At 37.6% G+C, this 14,927-nt stretch overlaps 1 long non-coding RNA gene across 4 annotated transcripts in view; it reads left to right on the forward strand.

The window, feature by feature from the left end:
- Positions 1-14,927, forward strand: part of LOC129360382 (uncharacterized) — a 32,617-nt gene that overhangs the window by 15,040 nt on the left and 2,650 nt on the right. Inside the window, exon 4 of one of the 4 annotated variants that reach the window (XR_008606032.1) lies at positions 403-639. The exons of 2 other annotated variants lie outside the window; for them this stretch is intronic. This is a non-coding gene — a long non-coding RNA (uncharacterized LOC129360382). Of the gene's footprint in view, positions 1-402; positions 640-14,927 lie in introns of those variants that run through there. One more of the 4 variants, XR_008606034.1, reaches the window with a different exon arrangement.

Here is a 14,927-nt window from a genome sequence, read left to right on the forward strand (position 1 = left end):
ACACTTTCTTCAATAAAACACTTTCTTTCCGTTTAATTACTCCCGTAAAGAAAAAACAACAATCAACCTCTCCCAAGTCCAGACTCTAAATCACCTCAGCTCAGTTTAATTGCGATTTGCTTACTTGTGTGGTGAAAACTAGAAAACCTCTACAGTTTCTTATAACTTTTGAAGAAAATGTAAACAGATTATGACATGATTTGCAGAATGGTGACTTCTGAAATCTAATTTATTTTATTGTTTTGTTACAGTAAAAAGTTCCTTCTTTCTATGTAACTCAGAGGTTTGTTTCTGTTGTTTATGTTGATGCTGTTATTTATGGTCTGTGTTGAGCAGCCGGGTTGTGGAACATTTCTGTCAGGATTTATGTGGGCTGAAGAGGTTTGTGTTGTTATTATGCAGGAGCTCCCAGAACAGAAACACTCCAGGTTGTTTGTTTTTCTGCCGGCTCTTCAGATGTCCCTGCAGCGTCTCCGTTTTCTGCGTTTCCATTCTCACGGTTGTCATAAGAGCCAGAGAAACATGAGAAAATGCTTGTGGTGGCAGCAGAAGAGCGACAGGTTGTAGCGACAAGTGTGCTGTCTCCCTGACAGCAAATGGACCCAAATGGATCCAATTAGACGGCCGTCTTTGTGCCAGAACCTCCTGTTTGTCTCAGTTTTTATTTGGACTTATAATCCACTTTGGTATTAACTCAAGCACTCACTGCTTCATTTTCAGGCTTTCTGCTCCGTTTTTTCAGTTCAGTTTTTCGTAAATTTATTTCTTCTCTACGGGAGTAAATTTGTGCCAAAGTTTTTGTTCTTGCATTGAAGAAAATGATTCGTATTCATGACTTTATTAGGTGCAGTTTAACATCTGACTGGCCCTAATAATAATAAATTGTCCTAGAAGAAGTTTTTGCGGTAAATGATAATATTGTCATTTTGAGACCATTTTCAAGAAATATAATAACAGTGTAATAACACAAAAACACATTCTCAAAGAATAATAAACTTAAAATTCTAATTAACATTTAACACCAGAACTGTAAGACATTTAATCCAAAATAAATAAACAAAATAACGAATAAAATTAATTTTAAACTCTCTGTATACAAAATTATCTTTCGGGCTAGTTGAGACCAAACTTTTGTCTTTCAGTTTTTGGTGGACAGAGAGAAAAATGATAAATAACGGCAATGGAAATTACAGAGCTTGTTTTAATTTGTCATACGATTAATTGATTTAAACTTTTGTGGCTTGTGCCAGAATGTATTGATAAATCCTGTTGAACTTAAAATATTAATAAGTATTTATTTATTCTTAAAAGTTAAACAATAGTGGACATCTTGTCACGTTGACTTAATTTGACTGTTTGAGAGATTAAACTGTTTTTATTTGACTGATAAAATATTATTTTGTGTCCCTTTTGAGGTGTTTGGAAACTTACTACCACAAACACTTATGAAAGAAATAAACTAACTTAAACAACACACAATGAATGGCTAATAAAATAAAACAAACAAATCCAGAATCATTTTTAAAGAATCCGACAGCAGATGCTTCCCAGACTTTATTTATAAATTATGCAACCTCTGAAAATATGCAGGTTCTCTGGGGCGACTTGTGAAATATAAGAATGAACCCAGTGAGTCGCTGGCTGCCATGGCGACCTCCCTCTTTATTTGTGGAGCAAACGTGAAGGGGAGCTCAGAGTAAGACGCTCAGAGTAAGACGCTCAGAGTAAGACGCTCAGAGTAAGACGCTCAGAGTAAGACGCTCAGAGTAAGACGCTCAGAGTAAGACGCTCAGAGTAAGACGCTCAGAGTAAGACGCTCAGAGTAAGACGCTCAGAGTAAGACGCTCAGAGTAAGACGCTCAGAGTAAGACGCTCAGAGTAAGACGCTCAGAGTAAGACGCTCAGAGTAAGACGCTCAGAGTAAGACGCTCAGAGTAAGACGCTCAGAGTAAGACGCTCAGAGTAAGACGCTCAGAGTAAGACACTCAGAGTAAGACGCTCAGAGTAAGACGCTCAGAGTAAGACGCTCAGAGTAAGACGCTCAGAGTAAGACGCTCAGAGTAAGACACTGCAGAGTAAGACGCTCAGAGTAAGACGCTCAGAGTAAGACGCTCAGAGTAAGACACTCAGAGTAAGACACTCAGAGTAAGACACTCAGAGTAAGACGCTCAGAGTAAGACACTGCAGAGTAAGACACTGCAGAGTAAGACACTCAGAGTAAGACACTGCAGAGTAAGACACTGCAGAGTAACGCTCAGAGTAAGACACTGCAGAGTAAGACACTGCAGAGTAAGACGCTCAGAGTAAGACACTGCAGAGTAAGACACTGCAGAGTAAGACGCTCAGAGTAAGACACTCAGAGTAAGACACTCAGAGTAAGACACTCAGAGTAAGACACTGCAGAGTAAAACACTCAGAGTAAGACGCTCAGAGTAAGACGCTCAGAGTAAGACACTGCAGAGTAAGACACTGCAGAGTAAGACACTCAGAGTAAGACGCTCAGAGTAAGACGCTCAGAGTAAGACGCTCAGAGTAAGACACTCAGAGTAAGACACTGCAGAGTAAGACACTGCAGAGTAAGACACTGCAGAGTAAGACGCTCAGAGTAAGACACTCAGAGTAAGACGCTCAGAGTAAGACACTCAGAGTAAGACACTGCAGAGTAAGACGCTCAGAGTAAGACACTCAGAGTAAGACGCTCAGAGTAAGACGCTCAGAGTAAGACGCTCAGAGTAAGACGCTCAGAGTAAGACGCTCAGAGTAAGACGCTCAGAGTAAGACGCTCAGAGTAAGACGCTCAGAGTAAGACACTCAGAGTAAGACGCTCAGAGTAAGACACTGCAGAGTAAGACACTGCAGAGTAAGACACTCAGAGTAAGACACTGCAGAGTAAGACGCTCAGAGTAAGACACTCAGAGTAAGACGCTCAGAGTAAGACACTCAGAGTAAGACACTGCAGAGTAAGACACTCAGAGTAAGACGCTCAGAGTAAGACGCTCAGAAACTGAGCCGAACACAGTCAGCCACTGGGCAAAAACTACATTTTGCTTCTAAAACAAGCAGCTTTCAGATGGATGTTAGAAATCTGGTTTTGGTTTTGAGAAAAATTGACCCAAATATCCAAAAACATGTTCTGATCAGCAAGTCTGCTGCAGGTAAACACCAGAAAATACAAACAAGTGCTTTTTGTGGTCCGTTGGCTGCAACAGGATTTAATAATTTAACTTTTATGACTAATGTTGCTTGGAGAGTAATATTACTAAAACGGAAAACTGACTTCCAATTTGTAAATAACCAAATAAAGTTCAGGGGTGGGGCTGGTTTAATTTAATACAATACAATAAAATTAAATGATAAATTGTCATTACCTCCAGTGGTTTTGTGAAATATAGACATTTAACAAGCTGCAAGTGGTGGGAAGATTACAAAAATAAATTAAACTAGTTTTTCCCCAACATTTGCAAGGAAAAATACTGCAAGGGAGAAATACATTTGTATTTTTATTGTGTAATGATTTGTAAATTGTGCATATTTTAATTTATAGTTTTCATTATGTGAATTTGGGGTTTAAGCTTGTTTATTTTGATTTATAGGTTGGATGTACTTTAATAAATAGAAATGACCAATCAGGGACTGGGATTGTAAATTAGCTGTAGCCGCTGCATTTACATTAAAACATTCACAAAACTTTTTCTACGTCTCACTAATGAAGAAAAAACACAATTTTGCAACTGTGTTGTTCCAGTAAGAAACATAATAGTTTGTTCACAAAAACATGCTGCGCCGTCATCCTCCTCCTGCCGCTTTCTGTTTTCTTCTTTGTGGTTTCTGCCAGAGGAAACATCCAGCTGTTGATCATGTGACTCCCTTGAGGCAAAAAAATAATTTCTATTGCAGTTTTGCGCAATAACCCATTTTCAATACAGTGGCAAAACATTTTAGCCAAAAATCGTTGTTTTTATTTCAATATTTGCATTTTTCCATTAAGTTAGTTTGAGTTTTATTGATAATAGAAACTTACAGACTTCTTCTGTTTGTCTGCGTTGTCCCTGTCGAGTAAACTAATAAATTAAATAAGAATTTCACAATGTTTTGGCAGCAAAATCAAAAATATAATTGATAATTGTCATGTTTTCCTAAAGTTTTTAAAGCTCCTCTGGAGACCATTGTGTCTTAGAACATGTGTTCCAACATTTAGGGTAAAAATAAATGAATCCAGTCACTTGCCCAGCAGAAGAAAACCCACTCATTTGCTCAGATTTCTCACCCCTGACACATCGCTTCTCCACACTCACACCGAGCAGATGCACAAAGGGCAGCCACTATTCCGGCTCTTTCTCTTCACACACTCCCTCTGAAGCCATCCTCAACAGCAAGTGCAACTTTCGCAGCTTCGGCCGCGGACAGCGACTGCAGATGAGGGACGAGCGGCCTGTTCCTTCGCTAACTTAGTCATCTTATTGCAGGGAACAGAGCGCTCATCATCATCTGGTGTGAAAGTTGACAAGAAAAGAAATTGCACCGACAATGAGACATGAATTGTGTTTGTCTCACATGTGAATAAGCAGCTTATTTTTGGACCAATTCAGGGTTATTTATTGAAAGGGAGGAGAAAGTGGTTCGTTTTATAGGAGAAATTTTCTCAAGGTAAGCATAACTGAATGATTTGGGTTTATTTTTACACTTGGAGTCAAGGTCTGCACTCAGCTTCTTGTGAGGAAGGAGCTAATCTGTCGCGTAGCAACACCTCCCACTCCTGCATTGAAGCAAGAGAAAGAGGAAGGGAATAACAGAAGAGAGTTTAGGAGGGGAAATTGGGGAAATTTATCAGTGCAAAGCCCGGGGAGTGGACCAAGAGTCTTAAAACATTAAAACGCTTTTACAAAAAACTGCATGGAGGCTATTTATCACACTGCCAGCTCGGTTTTTATCCCACTTTTTTTTTAGGAATGTGCAAAGAAAGCTAAATTTTAAAAATCTATCATGTTGAATAGCTGCTTCTCCTTAAAGCAAGACCTATTAAACAAAGATAATCTGTAGAAAATTGGGCTTTTGACACAGGACAACATCATTCTAGGGGCACAAAAACCTCATTAAGAACAAGTTCATTCATAATCTATTATTCTTGAACTCTTAATTTATTATTCAACAAATGGCTGTTTAAGGATTCAGTTCAAAATCAACATTTAGAGTAGCACAGATACTGAAAAGAGGCCTGATTTATACATTTTATAAAGGGGAAGCAGTTCTACACTGCAAAAACACAAAATCTTACCAACAAATTCTGTCCAGATTCTAGTGCAAATATCAAAGTGCACCTTAAATGAGACAAAACAAACTTACATTTATCTTTTTAGCAAAATACAAGAACTTGATTGGAAACAGTTGAATTGCCAATCAACTGCTGTTTTAGATTCAGATTGAGGTTTCTTACAAGAATTTATATTGTTTTCCATTGGCGGATTGTGAAACTTATTTCCCCATGTTATGAGTGGAACAAGTTCTTTTACATCAGTATTTACTTAAAACAAGCTACTATTTATCACTAAAAATTTGCTTGTAAATTATTTTTTGTCTTATTTCAAGTTTACTAAAATATTTGCAGCACAGAAAATATGAGAAATACTTGGTAAGATTTTGTGTTTTTGCAGTAATCTGTTTTATATTGAAGGTGATAGCTTTGTGTTAACATACAAAGACTACACACAACAAAATCAAAACAAGAAATGTTCTTTGACATCATGACTACTCCATCTCCTCTCACTGTCTGGGGTGTTAGTTTTTAGTTTGGATCTAAACACGATGCAGTCTTGGAGAAAATATAAAAAAACAAACCGAAATGTGAACAAAACATTGAGATTAACAGTTTTCTCTCTGTGTGATTTTTTATTCTTAGCGTTTTGTCTTGTTTTCAAAGTGTGAATCTGACACATCACACCAAGTAAAATTTGTCATGGCTGCTGTGTGAATCATCAGCTCATCCAGTTTCCATGTGGCTTTATTTTCCTTCTTCTTTCATGTCATTTTCTCTAGAATCATCCAAAAAGTGTTTTTGCTTAATAAAGAACGATTGTTCATTAAGTCAAGAAAGTTATGGATAACTGAACACAAGTGTCTTCAGTCGGTGACAGAAGACACTTCTCAAGTTTTTGAAAAAACCTTGGATGATGTCTTCCAACAATATTACAAAAACATACAAGAACAAGTATTTTTGAATTTATTTGAATTAAATTTTTAGGTTTGAGGTGGAAATTTATTCTATTTTAGATCAAGTAAAAAGGTTTAATGATTCCAAAGTGCCTTACCAATGTTTCCCCCCCAAAATTTTGTCATTTTACAACCATAAACTTTAAGGACTTGATCGATATTTAATGACTTTATGAGCCTTCTGCAGGCAATAAATTGCTATTTTCATTTCAGGGTATCAGGTTAGTTGCACTGGCAGGTTATTCCACTTTTAAAAATATATTTTATAGGTGAAATAATCTGCTGGGTGAACTAGTTTTTTAATCTATTAATATTATTATTATTCTTCCATCACTTTATTTTGGTAAATTGTCCACATCAAACACAAGAAACAACAAAGAAAAAAACAATAATAACCCATACCAAAAAAGGAATAGGCGGAAGCAAAGCTTATTCTTTGCCAATCCAGTTTTTTTATACCCTACAACCTACCAGAATATTTTCACAATACATATATAAATCTACATAATAGCGTAAGAGTTTATCATTTTACATTTTAAAGCTCATTAAAGTTCACCAAGAAAGGACGTAACTTAGATTCATAATTCAAAGAATTATTGTTGAAAAGTTACTTCTAATGTAGTTTTGTTTAATTTCAAGAGTACAAAGATTTATGCACTTGAACAGAGACAAAATTTGTTGGTAATAAGGTAAAATTTGTTTTTTCTATGGATTTGTCTGCATGAAAAAAATATAGTCTTTGTGTTTTTGCAGTGAAAGAGAAAACAACAATACTACATAACATAGTTGACTTTTCAGCCTTTTTGTCATTAAACTGCAAAAATAATTGTTTTTCTTTGTTTTCCATTAAACAAAGTCTCTAAGATGAAATCAGTTTTGGATTTATTTTTGTATTAATGGGTGTGCACCCCCTAAAATATTTTGGGGGTATTTTAGGAGCATATTGTTGAATCAGATGGATAAACAGACTAAGCTTCATTCTCTCTGCAGCTCTTCACCTCCCTCCTTTTTATCCGTCCATCCTCCCGCCCCTCCGTGAAGGCGAGCAGCCTTGTGCCTTTTCTCTTCTCTTTTCAATATTGGGTTTATTTTTAGCTTGAGCTGAACAGAAGTTTTTCACCCTGCGCTCTTTGAGTTGTGTTGAAGTTCTCTGTCTCCACAAGGTCCCTGGATTATACTCGGAGTCTCAGGAGAACATGGTGACAAAGGCTCGGTAAATAGCCTTGGTGGGCTTTATTAAGGCTGCTTTTGTGAACGTCCAAACTCAAACATAAGACGGAGACGTCCAAGATCTGCTGAAGTTTTCACGGTAAAACGCTCACGTTCACACAGCAGCTCTAAATGCTCCATTTTGGCTCAATTCCGATTTGTTTGTTTGTTTTGCTAATCGTACGAAATGAAACGAGACTTCGGTGTTAACGGTTAACGCCGAAATTAATTCCGCATGCGCAGAAGAAGAATGTTGACGTCACGTGACAGTAACAACGGCTACAGCTGGTGTTAAAGATTAACGGTGGCTAAATTGACTGGTTGAAACCTAGACGTTTCTGAATTGTAGGTAGCTGTGCAAATGCTACTTGTGTGACAAAACCGATTGCAAAACTTTACGATAAACCTCGTTAGATGCAAATATGTTTAATGTTGCAAGTCCCAAACTTGACAGATATGACTATGTTTTTATAGATTTTAAAAGTTTTTTTCAGGAACAAGAGCCGTCGGTATTGTCACATTAGCATAGCAAAGCTAATAAATAGAAAGTACAACTATTAGCAGTAGCTTTTCGTGGAACGTTGACCTCAGTTTCTGTTTGGATCTAGTCGGAACCAGACGTGGTCTTTCACAATCATACATTTAAGTTATTCTTTACCTCCTGATTTAACGTGCCTGTCTTTTTTCTGATGATATCTCACGTCAGTGACGCAAAGTGGGATGAAACATGAACGTTCACTGCAGATGCTTTGAAAACAATCAGATATGTTTCTGAATTAGTATCACACATGGAAGTGGCACAGATCCACAAATTTTCAACTTCTCTTCTTTCTACAAAGACCCTAACACACCATCATATGTAACTCAGCTTGGAAATGATCCATATAAGCTTTATAATTACCTAATAACTCCTGCATATATTGAAACATTGACTGATTTATTTGATTTAAATGGGAGGGTGCTTATTAATGAGCTCACAATCTTCTCGTAAACATAACATATTTAGCAGAAATGCTCATTAACATTAAGAGTCGCATGAAATAAACAGCGCGATATACAAACATCCATACAATTTCATTCATAAAAATTTGAAAAAAAACCTACTCCAGCCCTATTTTAAGAGGCTTATGTCAAAAATACAATTTTTTTTAGGTGTTAACAAAACTGTCACAAAAATAACAACTAAAACAGAAAAATCCTCTAACACAGTTAAATGATCTTGGCGACTAACCAACCATTCAATTATTTCGACGTTTAAACTGGTTCTGAGCCTCGTACTGTAACATAGCAGCACAGACAGTGGCTCTTCTCTCTATGACACTCAGTTGGTGCTGATGCGGGGTTGCCATGGTGACGTGATGTAAATGTGTTACATCATGAGAGACCTCCCAGCAGATCTTTCGCTTCCTTTTTCTCCCCTCCATCGATAAGCTCTCAGCCTCCTTTTTCAGTCCAAAAGGTCAAGTGCAGATAAATTCGGGGGGAAACACAGAAAGACGGAGGGACACGTTCTCTCAAGTGTTCATTTCTGTAAAATGAGTCGACACCTGCAGCAGATTGATTGATGCGTTTTGCATAAGCGAAGCGGTGAGTGGGCTGACACGAGGAGTGGTTTTAAAAGCCTCGTCCAAACTTACACGTCTATTGACCCTGTAATTTTAAAACCAATCACATGACTTCTTTAGTTCCCCTCTCATGTTCCCTGCTCTTCCGCTACCACTTACTTTTCAAGCTGATTCACGGCCGGATGAAGCTTGTTACTTGTTATCAACTGGGGCTCATTCAATTCTTCCCAAAACGACTCGTATTCCGTCCATCTGTCTGTCTGCCGCATTGGAAAAGACGGAAAAACAGCGTCAGGCTGCAGATGAGCTCAACAAAGCAACCTTTTAGGATGAAATATTGTTTGTACCATCATAATTAACTGTATGAGTGTTATTAAAAAGCACATTCGGCTATAAATACCATAAACGGTGCAGTCCCCTTGCTGTCTGATTGTTGTGGAGGCTTGCTGAGCTCTCATTGGCAGTGCAGATTGTATCTATTTTTGGAGGCGTTTATGAGCAGATGTAAACATTCCTGTGGGCAATGGCGCAAAGTAACAAAATGCATTTGCTCCGTTTTAGTGCCAGACAGCAATAGATTAGTGGAAAGATGGGGAATGCCACTATTAGCCAAATAAAAGTGTTTCCTGTTATAAATATATCTCAGTTTTAAGTGTTGCTTAAATTACTCCCTCATGGATTGGTGTCTCTCTTGTCAAAATTCGATTTAGCACAGTAGCCTCTTATCGTAATGAAGATACTGTATTTGTTTTTGTTTTATTGATTTTATATCTGTTTGTTTTTTTTGTTTGTTTTAGTCATGTTATACTTAAATTTAACGTGGTTTTGTCAAGATTTCTGTTTGGTAATAAGGCTAACTTACCTCTATAAACAAATCTACCTAGTGGTTTAAATAAAGTTGATTGATTGATTAAATATTTCACATTATGTAATTAACCTTGGTGAATACAGAAAGCAGTTCTCTTAAATTCACTGATCAGGAAAGTGCTATACTTCGTGCAAAAAGTAACTGCATTTGTTAATGTATGGAGTGACAGTAAAGAATCGGTTGCATTAAGTCACTGACTTAACAGAAATCCCTCATACCGAACATGCATGTAGCGACAGTAGAGAGGAAAAACTCCCCTTTAACAGGAAGAAACCTCGAACTGAACCAGGCTCCTTACCCCAAAATCCTCAGGGAGAAAAGTTATGCCTCCAAAAGAGAGGGGCCTAGTCAAAGTCTGGACTGAAATGATTTCTACATGTCAAGAGAAAATCTAGGAGAGGTTGTTTAACCAGCTATTGTTTGGAGAAACCACGAACATGCTCACAATCTGAAACTAGACCTTTCACACAAACACAATCTTCTCCCTTTTCTTGAGCTAAAACTAAAAAAACTCAATCCAAGAGACATAAAATAGTATCAGTGATTGGCAGAAACACATAATCATAAAACTGTAATCAATCATTACTGTCCTGTATTTATTTTCTTATGATCTACTAAAATCATGACTTCAGCAAACACTTTTTCTTTTGTCTTCTACTTATCCTCTTCTAATTTTTAAGAAAACTCAAAAACACTCAAACAGCTTAAATAAAATACTTTAATTTCTTTGTGTTAGAAACAGCATATAAATAAATTAAATTTAAAACTTTACCATGTAACTTTAGAAAACTCTGAGCAGTAAAGTAGATAAGTCAAACTCCATTAATGTAGTTTTCAAAATGCTTTTCGATCACCTTTAAATCCACTCTGTTCTTTCCTTGAACCCTCCTCCTAAAAACTCCCCAGCAGCCGTTCGAAAATATCTGTTTTACCATCACTTTATGTCTTTCACATTCATAAATTCCTCTCTTCTCCAGCCTTCTGCTCCCTGCCATTCTCATACTTTTCACTTTTTTTTCTTTCTCTTATTTTTCTCAGGGCTGAATGTCTTTTCAGCATCAGCCTCTTTTGGCGCGCTACACCCACACACCCATAGCAACACGCCGTCGTCTCTTGGTAACAACATTTACGCAACGAGTGAAGAAACTGAAAATAAAATGGGCCTGGGTTTGGCTTAGAGTCCTTTATGGAGCAATATAAATAACTCTCCGCTTGTCCGACAGTTGATGTTTCATCAGAATTTTTTTTTTCTCTTTCATTTGATTTTCACCCTTTAATCTTTCAAAGTTCTCAGAAACCTGTGTATTGTTCTTAATCATTTCACTGCCTCAAAAATCCCAGAACGTTCATGGCAAGTTCACACTAATCCAAAGCAATAGACACACCCAGCAACTAAACCTCCACCTGAAGAGGAGATTATTTACAGTTTTAACAAGAAGCTGCCTGTTGATGGATAAGGACTCTGACATGTGAGCTGCTTTCTAATAGATAGAGCACAGCTCCTGTCTGCTGATTTCATCATGATGTTATTTTTCAAATTATTCTGAGTTTTGTTTTGTGTGTACATAAACTAGTGTTTTTACTTAGTTTAGGCCAAATATAAGCCGTGTGTAAAGCAACCATCTGTTATTCAATTTATAGCTAGTTCTTTACTTAAACAAGGCTAGCACCTTTAAGCTACCCGAGTAGCCATTTTGTTTCTCTGTATAAAAACACACAATTATCTTGTGATATATCAAAAGCAGTGTGCAGAGATTGTATACTACATTTGTCTGAACAAATTATAATACACAGCAGAATAATCTAACTGAGGATGCTATTCTGGGAACTTAGCATGCTAACACGGTTTAGCGCTAACTTCACATCATTCTGCAGTGTTCAGTTGTTCTCAGAAGTTCAACCTCACATGAATCCCACTTTAAAATTAATTAAGTTTCAGTTGCTTGTTATAAAGCAAGTCAAAGTTGCTAACAGTTGTGGTTAGCCTCCAGCTACAGGCTATTAGCAATCCAAGCTAACGTTTCTTACCTTCTATTTGCACATTAAAAAAAGCACTGCACAAAAGTAAAAATATATTCTTACCAAGTATTTTGATCTAGTTTCTGGTGGAACATGTCAATTAAGACAAAACTAACTTACTGGTATATTAGGAGCTTGTTTTAAGTCAATAATTCCTCAATATTGATGAAAATGTAGTTGCTTATATTAGATTATTTTATTTATAACATGGGAAAATGTCTAAGTGAAATAGTCTGCCAGTCGAACTAATACTTTTTCATCAATGTTAAGGAATTATTTACTTAAATCAAGCTGCTGTTGCTGAAAACATACTGTAAGTTAGTTTTGTCTTAACGTATGCTATTTCCACTAGAAACGTTTTTTTCTCGCTCCTTATTTGTCATGTTTTGCTTTTTTTTAATGATAACACCACATTTGTCACCCTCTTATATTTTTTTATGTAAATATCAAGAGGAGAGATTAATTTCCTGCTCCAGGCCCCTGATTAATTCACTAATTCATCCCTCCTCATTTCATGTGTCGCCGCGCTCAGGTCCGGCAGACCCTGCTGACCCCATCAGTGAACTAATCGGGGTCCTGTTGGTTGTGGGTGGAGTTAAATGACACTCCACCGCACTTCTCCATTCAGAAATATAAAACCTGAAGAGGAAAGCATGGAAAGCTTTTTGCAGTGCAGTCCTGACAACTTGCATTGAATAATAACTAACAAAGCATGACTGTAAAACATGGAAAACTGTTTTTTTTTTTTTTGCCTTCATTTTTTCGAGTTTCGCATCAGAGATTAGCTCTTACTCCAGACAAGGTGCCAAAACTCAGAGTCCCGGGGGTTTTACTCCGCGCTCTGCTGTCCCAAACTCTCCTCCCACTCACCGTGTGGGCGCTGCCACTCAGAGCCTCTCGGTGTGAGCGCCCAAGCCCCGCTCTCAAATAAACATAAAAACAAGAATGCAGACAGGGGATTCGGGTGCAGACTGACTAATGCGTGCATTTAAATGCTTTACTTGTTTGCCACTATTGCACACACTCACACAAACACAAGTATGAGCTGAGACAAGTAGAAGCCTTTGACTACACCATTCAGAAGGGGTCACAGGTGCTTAATGTATTCTGTGGACAGTTTTCGCCTTTGTTGGTTATTTGTTTGTTATTCACCAGCAGCAAGTGACTTTGAGCCACATTGTTGGCTCAAAGTCAAACTTTTATTTAATTTTTCTCTGGGATTAAAACTGCAGGATGTAACTTGATAAAGAAAATGTTCTTCACATATTGGTCAAAACTATCATCAAATTGTGACAGTTTATGAGAAAACATCAATCTCCTCCACCTTGTCTCGGAGCTAATCTCAGCCAAAAACAACCAAAGAGAGCAAGGGCCCAGATATTAATGTTGTCAATCATCCTTCTGTATGTGCTGCTAAATGTGCTAATGCTGGAGAAACAACTTACCGCTACAGGAACACCGTCTATCTGCCGTCATTGGTGGCTATGCTAACTAGCTTAAGATCTGCTGACAGGGAGAAGTTATAGCATTAAGAGTAAGGGATGAGCAGCGCAACAAGAGACTGTGATTGGCAACGCAAAGACTCGCCTCATGGTTCCGATTGGCTGTTTCTTGCCAACACAGAGAAGTCAAACAAACTTGATTTTTAAAGATTATTTTTGTCAGTCGCAGTTTTAACAAATATTTAAAATTATATATTTATAAAAGTTAGATGGTAAAGTATTTTTGCATGAAATTAAATTGAAACGTTATCCTCAGGGTCATATCGTTTCTGTTGGGCTCCTCTGTATCTAAGGCAAGGGTGATCAAAGTGAGGTCTGGGGCCCATTTATAGACCCTGGACTGATTTTTGTGAGGCCCCCGCCAACCACAATTAAAGATTAAATGAACAAATTAGGACAAAACTACAATGTTGAAGTTTAAATCTAAGTGTTCTGGTTTCCTTTTGTCATGGTAAATCGACCTCATCTTGTACTCTAAAACACACCTTGGTGCGAACAAATCTGATTTTAATTTCTGCGCTGCAGCTTGGCGATATACAGTGTTGTCACATGAAATTGTTTTTATTGCTGAGAACAAATTGAGCTAGAAATGATAATGCCTTTCATCTAACAGGGAAAACTTCCAAAAAGAAAAAAAGTAATTATGTGTTTAATTAAAATAGTTCCTGCTTAGTTTATTGATGAGTAAAGAAAATGTAGTCTTTGCGTGGAGTTAGATATCAGACGCTTTTGCTCAATATGCTCTTTTTTAATCTGTATATTTCCACTTTATTTCTTATGTCCTTACGGTGATAACCTCAAACCTGAACACAAACCTCCTCTTGCCCTCTGACCCCAGCCTCTGTCGCCCCTGCTCTCCGTCACAAGATAGAAAACTCCTCACAGCTTCTTCGTCACTTTCTAAAGTCACCTCAGTGTTTCTTCCTCTAGGTGTGTGTGTTTTCTGTGGGAAAGGGTGGGCTCAACTGGGTTATGAAACCAGCGCTGCTATCCGGGCTGCTACTATTTCTGGATGCTGCAGAGGATATATGCGGGATCTGCTGCCCCCTGCTGGCTGAAGTGACTCTGGTCCAATTACATAAAACAGGCTGTGAGTCATCATCCCCCCGCTGAGGACAGATGGAGGTGTGTGTGGTGTTTGTGTGTGGGACTGGGTGGAGGAAAACAGCGGTGGACTCTTAAATACGGGCTTCCCCCATTCTGTCTCTCTCACTTTAACTTTCTGTTTTTGTTTTTTCTCTCGTTTTTCTGGGCCAGGAGCTTCAGTTGCTGCTGTCAAACAGTGAGTGAGCAAAATGTAGCTATTTTTAGTTTCAGTCTGCCTCTTACACACCAGAAGTACATTTAAACCATTAATGGCACAAAGGGATGCAAATATCAAGCTGCAGATGCAGATTATAAATCTGATGATGAGCCGTAACAATGAGGCAGCACTTTTACTCCACGTTAATATTATTTAAGTAAGCAAAATAATAATAATAATTTTAGATTACATTTTTCTTCTCACTGTCTGAAGTTAAATTTATCTTGCTTTAGGTCAGTCAGAACTACCAGGAG

The sequence above is a fragment of the Poeciliopsis prolifica genome, unplaced genomic scaffold, assembly GCF_027474105.1.
Source record: "Poeciliopsis prolifica strain line A6 unplaced genomic scaffold, Auburn_PproV2 SCAFFOLD006, whole genome shotgun sequence".
NCBI classification, from domain to species: domain Eukaryota; kingdom Metazoa; phylum Chordata; class Actinopteri; order Cyprinodontiformes; family Poeciliidae; genus Poeciliopsis; species Poeciliopsis prolifica.